Here is a 7,885-nt window from a genome sequence, read left to right on the forward strand (position 1 = left end):
GGAATATGCCGGCAAGTCATAGAGAGAACAACAATAAAATTTCTAACACTATATGCAATTTGGCTGTGGGGCTCTAGGTTTTATGTTTTTGCGAAAAAGCCAATTTTTCCCTATAACAAAGGTCTTGCTTGCAATTACTACAAAATGTTGGTTGTTATTGAGATGGTTCCGCCAACCAATGTCTCATTCCCAATTATTAAAAAACCCCTCAATTAATTTATTAGTTCGGTGTTGAGACTTCTGAAATACTCCAATTTCCAGAGGCTCATTTGTCCGTAACCGGGGACACGGCTAATCGATTAGGTTGTTACTCTGCAGAGTCTTGTGCACTTTACCCGCAAGAATCGTTCCCTCCTTTATGTCCTCGCACTTCATGGTGTTTGAAGACGGGATGAACGAAACAGGGTCTTCCGTAGAGTTTCTCTGGGCACTGCCGGTGCCCATCCATGTCGTACCGTTCTTCTACATCTGCTGGCACCATCCGTCCAGAGTCACGCCTAGGGTCAACCCAGCCAGAGCCCATAATGGCTTGCGGCTGCACAGGTAAGCTTCCGGTCATGGCGCTTCGTGGCTGGGTGAAGCTTTCCGCAAGATGTCATGGCGCTTCTCCATGCATCCCGGCCATCCGCTGGTTTCTCCAGGGTACCCGTCAACCGTCCTCCACCCAGTAGGGAATTTTAAGTCCATCTTGAGCTTGAAGTCATGGGGTTGTCATCATCTTGACTCTCACATCTCCCTTATGAATCACTCAACCAACCCCGTCTACGAGCATAGCAAAATAAACTACATCGTCTCGAGCAATGGTAACGAGGGGAATTGGGTTCATCCTACCTCATGATACTACTCAAGAACATAACTTAAAAATTTTTCCTACTGCATGCATGGTGGGGAGGAACAATTCTAATGCAACAAAATCATAGGTATTGTAAAACATGATCAAATAACTTGCCTGGCTGACGGTCTTCAAATGCTAGTGACTCGAGATAGCAAGCTTCGCACTCCGGAAATTCTATTGAGTCAAACAATAGCACAAATAAGCATTTCACTAATGACATATCAGCAAACTAAAGGAAAACACACAAGCACTCATACCAAAATCAAAGAAAACTCGACGAAAACAAAATCAAGGTTTCCATCACATCAAGCAACAACAAAGAAATAGTTTTAACCTACTAACACTTTCCTTTACACATCCACAACAATGGTTTTCCTAACTAACATAAAGGAAAACAGCATACAAACTAGGTGCAAAAAGAATCAAACCAATATCTATTATAGAACTCCTGTTATACCTAAAACAAAACTAATAAGAAAATAAAATAAAACTTTTTATTTTGCTGTAAATAAATGTTCACTCTCTGTAACTACAGAAACTAATCTACAATAAATTATAACATAGGAAAAATAAAATTTAAAACTAACTAGAACAGCAGAAAACAACAGCAAGCTAAATAAACTAGAAAAGCTTGTTTTCGCATAAAATCTATTTTTAATAAAGACTATAAATTCCCAAATAAATTCCTACTGCTAGACAAGTCAAAACAAGGCAGTGACAAAAAGAATCACTAAAAAAATAATTCTAACTCAATTTATAGCAGAAAAACTAATCTGACTAAAACTAATATAAAACAATTTTTAAAAACCTAAACATGGCCGAATCTAATTTCTACAGCAACTATAGGAAATTTGCAAACTAGAGCAAAAGGAATCAACTAAAAATATTAAATAACTTCAAAGATATAGATTTAAAAAAACAGAAACTAAAATAAAACTAAACAAAAAACTAACGCGCTAATGGGCCAAAACAGTGGGCGTTCTAAAACTAAACCGCGCTCATGTGTTGAATAGGCTAACACACGTACGGTTAATAATAAAACAACCGATCGGGCCGGTCTACATTAAACCGCACTAAACCGGAAATAAACCGTAAACTAACCGATCTATTGAAAATAATCTGTACCCCTTCGCTAGTCTAATCTAAGCCATGCAGTGCAGATCGAACGGTGGAGGGAGTCCGGTGGCTTACAGCAGCGACGAGGGACGACGGCGGCTCGGGCGACGGTGGCGGGGGTGCTCCGGTGGTTCGGGGCGGCAGCGGAGTCGTCGGGCGGGTGCGGCAGCTCGAGTGGAGGTCGAGGATGGAGTCAGGGGAGCTCGGGGACGACGGAGGTGGTCGGGGCGATGTCGACTGCTCCCTGGTGAGCTGCAGCTCCGGCGAGCGGCGGTCAAGCTCGGGGGCGACGGCTTCGGCGGTTCCTGGGCGATGAAAAGGTGTCAAAGAGGTGCGGGAGGTAGTGAAGGTTCGGGTGAAGGTTCTGGGAGGGGCAGAGAGGGCTCACCGGCGTTGGGTGTGGCAGCGAACCGAGGCGGCGGCGGCGAGATGCGTTTGGCGACGGCGGTGGCTGTGGTGGGTTTTGGAGTAGGGTTTTAGGGGGATCGACAGAGGAGGCCGAGGGGTATTTATAGGGCACCTTCGTGGAGCAGGGGGCGACTCGGGATCACGATCCCGAGAGGATCGCGGTGTCGGGCGCGCTCTACACGTGCTCTGGCGCGGCGTGTCGTGGGTGAGGGGTTAGGGATAGGGCGGGGCCCGCGGGTCAGTGAGAGGGAGAGAGAAGGGGGCGAGCGGGCGACCGAGGGGAGAGGGGTTCGGGCGCGGCGCGCTGGCCTGCTGTCGGCTGGGCCGGCTCGGGTGCTTGTGGGCTGCAGCTCGGCGCTGCTGGGCCGGTTGGCCTGGGCGTCGGCTGGCCGGTTGGCCTGGCTCGCGCCTGGGCCTTTTCCTTTTTTTTGAATTAAGGTAGAGAGAGAGAGAAAATAAAATAAGAGAAATCTACAATATCTTTATATAGGACATATATATATCAAAATTCTCAGGGGAATTAATCCTATAGCATGGACATTTTTATAGAGGCAAAACAGAAACTAAAAAAACATTTTCTGCAAACTCCAATTAAAATTCAAATTTGAATTCAAACCTTTTGGCAATATTTTCTTCTGAAATTTTTTTGGTGTCATGTTAGCTCCTCTCATATTTTTTCTCAAGCATTTGTCAGGGATATTAAGGTAGATTTTCAAATGCCAAGTTGAATCCAAATTCAACCAAAACTCAAAATCCTCTAAAAATTTCCAAATGTCACTCAATTCAAACAAAATGCATAGATGCTTAGCTAAAAATTGTAAAACATTCCAAATTGGAAATTTGGGATGTTACATGTCAATATGTATAATGCGGGGGGGTGCAGCCACTCCAATATCGAGGGCACCCCATGTGGCGCTTTAACGGGGAAGATGATGCCACCCGCTGCGGGCATAAGGGACCGGACTCAGTTGCTGCTCTAGCAAAAAATCTGTCCGATTTTTTCAAGGGAGAGGAAGAGGAGTTCATCTGTATTAAGCCACGGGATGGATTCTCCATGTAGAACCCCCCCCCCCCCAAGCAGGGTGAGCTATCACGTTTTACTCCCAACGTTCCCGCATTCTTCGTCATAAATACTCACCTTGCCGTTTCATGGCAAGAACTGCGAAAAGCTGTAAGGGAGGTCAACAACCCACCTCCATAACCGGAGGACCCTGACCGGGCCCTCGATCCCGGACTCAAAGAGGATCTGGACATATTTGTGGAGCTCATTGACAGGACATTCTATCAATTGAGCTGCAATGATGCCATGGTGGCCATCATAGCCGACTATCCCGGGATACTCCCTGCATCGCATGGAAGAAAAACCGGAGTCCCAACTTCTGAAAAAGGATCCCCTTTTATGCACTTCACCTACCGTACACATATGGTGTCTTATAGGGAAGGCCCTCGGGACGCCATGCCGAACCCGCAGTGACTCGCCAACAAGGGACACCGAAGCCGGGTAGGCTAAAAAGGAAGGCGGTCAGGACTGAGACGCCGGCGCAGAGGTATGATACAGAACCTCGCTCCGTGGTTGTCATCTTTCTTAAAATATAATGACGTCCATGTTTCCTAGTAGGAAAAACGCTCGCCGGACTATATCCAAAGAGGTTGCCGATCACGCCTCCACCAGTCGGGCTCGAGGGCCGGACATAGAGGCGGAAGCTAACACGGGGCGAACGCCGGATGCTTCTCCTACAGAGGATGCAGATAGACTATCTGCTACAAATTCCGAAGTGGAGAGTGCCATGAATCACAGGCGTCGCCGGGCCGTACTCCGTGATGCTTGTTTCTCCCAAGAGGCGTTCGATGCCTTTAACTCAGGAGACGCGTACATCTGTGATGCTCAAAACGGTCCTGCCAGAGCCACGAACTAGTATGTAAAGGATATACATGCCATGGTGAAGACGCGATATACCAAAGCTGACCCAAAACACATGGCCGAGGTCGGACCTATGGGGCCCGATGGGAAAGAGATCCCCGTCAGTTTGGTGTATGACCAAGTAGAATTAGCCGCATAGTATTCCCAACAGGATTGTAGGCTAGACATCCTGTTGGATGGTATAGAAGAAGAATTTAGTCAGTCTTAGTGACTGTGTACTTTAAGTGACATATATAATGTCCCTAGTCGTATTGTAAATCATTTGTCATGGCGGACCTTTTTGCTTCGACCTCTGGAACCGATAGTCCGGAGTGTATCCGAATACTCGCTCGGTTATGTAAAAACCGGAGTATGTGTGGAAACTAGGCGTAGGGGTCATAAGTGCTTGAAAAGACAAGTACCCAACTAGCTATGTTATATTACATGGATAGTAAGAAACATCTTCCAGGGAGAATAGTTCCGTTAAGGGTTCCTTTCCCTGGGTACACATACCCTAATGTGCATGTCCGAACTGCGAAAAGATACGCATGCTATAAACATCTGGGGCATGTATCAAAATAAATAAAAGTCATCTTTTGTTCACCAACCAAATATTCCCTTAAGAATGCTAGCTTTCGGCTTCACCCAGTCTGAGGTACACATCCGGCTGACCCGGCAGTAACAATCGCAGAGGTGCTCCCCTTATGCCCTAGCCGAATTAATGGGAACATAGGGCATAAATACAAGAGCCAGGCAACACAGCTTGGCCAAAACTTAAGTCATATCGATGCATATAATGGCGAAAAAGGTACATGTGGAAGAATAACACATGTGTGGGGCATAAAGCCCAGAAAAATAGTTATATTAAGCTTCTGTATAAGAAGCCCCCAGGTATAATGAGCGCGGTTAGTGCGTCAAGATTGTGTAGTCAAGACCCAAGTTAGCCTTTGAAGGCCTTGAGGAGAAGAAAAAAGAGAGAGAAAGAGAGAAAAGAAAGATAACGGATATGCAAAGAATTGACGGGGGTAAGGAGACGAACATAGAGTCGGGCACTAGGCGTAGAATCTTCGGAGTCTGGCTACGTTCCATGGATTTGGCTCGAGTCACTTGTCCGATGCACCCCGCAGACGGTATGCTCCACCGATCAGAACCTGGTCAATAATGAAGGGACCTTCCCATTTGGGCTTGAGATTGTTCTTTTTCTTCTCCGGTAGGCGTAGAACTAGTTCGCCAATGTAATAGGTTTTGGCCTGTACTTCTCTGCTTTGATATCTTTGAGCCTGTTGCTGATAGAATGCGGAATGAGCTTTTGCCATGTCATGCTCCTCCTCTAGTGCGTCCAAACTGTCCTGCCGATCGAGCTCGGCCTCTTTTTCTTCGTACATGCGCACTCGAGGTGAGTCATGAATTATGTCGCAAGGCAGAACCGCCTCTGCGACGTACACCATAAAAAACAGTGTGTACCCGGTAGTGCGATTCAGCATGGTCTGCAGCCCCCATAGTACAGAGTCAAGCTCCTCTACCCAGTGTGTGTTTGATTCCTTTAAGGACCGCACTAATATGGGTTTGATGATGCTCATGATAAGACCATTTGCTCGCTCGACTTGACCGTTAGTTTGCGGGTGATAGACAGAAGCATAATCGAGCTTGATGCCCATGTTGCTGCACCAAAGTTTTACCTCGTCGGCTGTAAAGTTTGTGCCGTTGTCAGTGATGATGTTGTGGGGGATGCCATAATGGTGTACAAACCCCATATATGAAGTCTATCACCGGTCCGGATTCGGCCGTTTTAACTGGTTTGGCTTCTATCCATTTGGTGAATTTATCCACCATGACCAATAAGTATATTTTCTTATGGGTTCCCCCTTTGAGGGGTCTGACCATATCAAGCCCCCAGACCACAAAGGGTCAAGTAATGGGGATTGTTTGGAGAGCGGTAGGTGGCATATGGCTTTGATTTGCAAAAAGCTGGCAACCGACGCAACGTTGGACCAGATCCTGTGCATCTGCTCGGGCCATCGGCCAATAGCAACCTGTACGGAAGGCCTTCCTTACAAGGGCCCGGGCTGCGGTGTGGTGGCCGCCAAGTCCAGCATGGATTTCTGCCAAAAGCTTCCGCCCTTCCTCTTCAGAGATGCACCTTTGAAGGACTCCGGTAGTGCTTTTCTTATAAAGCTCTCCCTCGTGGACCTTGTAGGCTTTAGATCACCGCACTATGTAGCATGCCTCATTTTGGTCCTCGGGTAGTTCTTGCCTGGTTAGGTAGGCCAGGAATGGTTCTGTCCACGGGGCGATGACGACCATTATAATGTGGGCTAAAGGTGTTATTTCGTTGGCAGAGCCTCCGATTGTGTCAGAGTGTTCGGTATCTGGTGTTGTTGCCGGGTCCAGACTATTGTTACCGGTGTCCCCTTCCCATACCACGGATGGCTTAAACAACCTTTCCAAGAAGATGTTAGGTGGCACAGGGTCGCGCTTAGCGCCGATACGGGCAAGGATATCCGCTGCCTGATTGTTTTCCCGAGCCACATGGTGGAATTCAAGCCCCTCGAACCGAGCTGACATTTTGAGGACGACGTTGCGATATGCCGCCATTTTCGGATCCTTGGCATCGAAGTCTCCATTTATTTGAGATATTGCGAGGTTCGAGTCCCCACGCACCTCCAGGCGTTGAATGCCCATGGAAACTGCCATTCGGAGACCATGTAATAGGGCCTCGTATTCGGCTACGTTGTTGCAGTCTGTGTATAGTATTTGGAGTATGTATTGGACTGTATCTCTGGTGGGGGACGTCAGGACAACGCCATCCCCCAGACCAGCCAGCATTTTAGAGCCGTCAAAGTGCATGATCCAATTGGAGTACGTGCTGTACTCTTTAGGGAGTTCGGCTTCTGTCCACTCGGCGACGAAATCGGCCAGTACTTGCGACTTAATGGCTCGCCGTGGTCTATATGTTATGTCGAACGGGAGGAGCTCGATAGCCCATTTGGCAATCCGGCCCGTGGCATCGCGGTTCTTTATTATGTCATTGAGTGGTACTTCTGAGGCCACCGTAATTGAACACTCTTGAAAGTAGCGTCGTAATTTCCGGGATGCCATGAATACCGCATATGCTATCTTTTGATAATGTGGGTACCATGATTTGCATGGAGTGAGGACAGTGGATACATAATATACCAGCTTTTGAAGTGGGAATTTATGTCCGTTCGTCTCTTGTTTAATGATGAGCACTGCGCTTACAACTTGGTGAGTTGCCGCTATATATAACAGCATTGGTTCGCCGACATTTGGCGCGGCCAAGATTGGGTTGGTGGCCAGGATGGCTTTTATTTCTTCCAATCCGGCCGTGGCTGCGTCTGTCCACTCAAAGTGCTTGGTGCGCCAAAGAAGGCGATAAAGGGGGAGTGCCTTTTCTCCTAATCGGGAGATAAAGCGGCTTAAGGCCGCCACACATCTAGTTAACTTCTGGATTTTCTTGAGGTCAGTTGGGATAACCAACTGCGATAGAGCTCGGATTTTAGCCGGATTTGCTTCAATTCCTCTACTGGAGACGATGAAGCCCAGGAGCTTTCCGGCGGGCACGCCGAAAACACATTTTTCCGGATTGAGCTTAATGTCGTATGTTC

The sequence above is a fragment of the Triticum aestivum genome, chromosome 4A (assembly GCF_018294505.1).
Source record: "Triticum aestivum cultivar Chinese Spring chromosome 4A, IWGSC CS RefSeq v2.1, whole genome shotgun sequence".
NCBI classification, from domain to species: Eukaryota; Viridiplantae; Streptophyta; class Magnoliopsida; order Poales; family Poaceae; genus Triticum; species Triticum aestivum.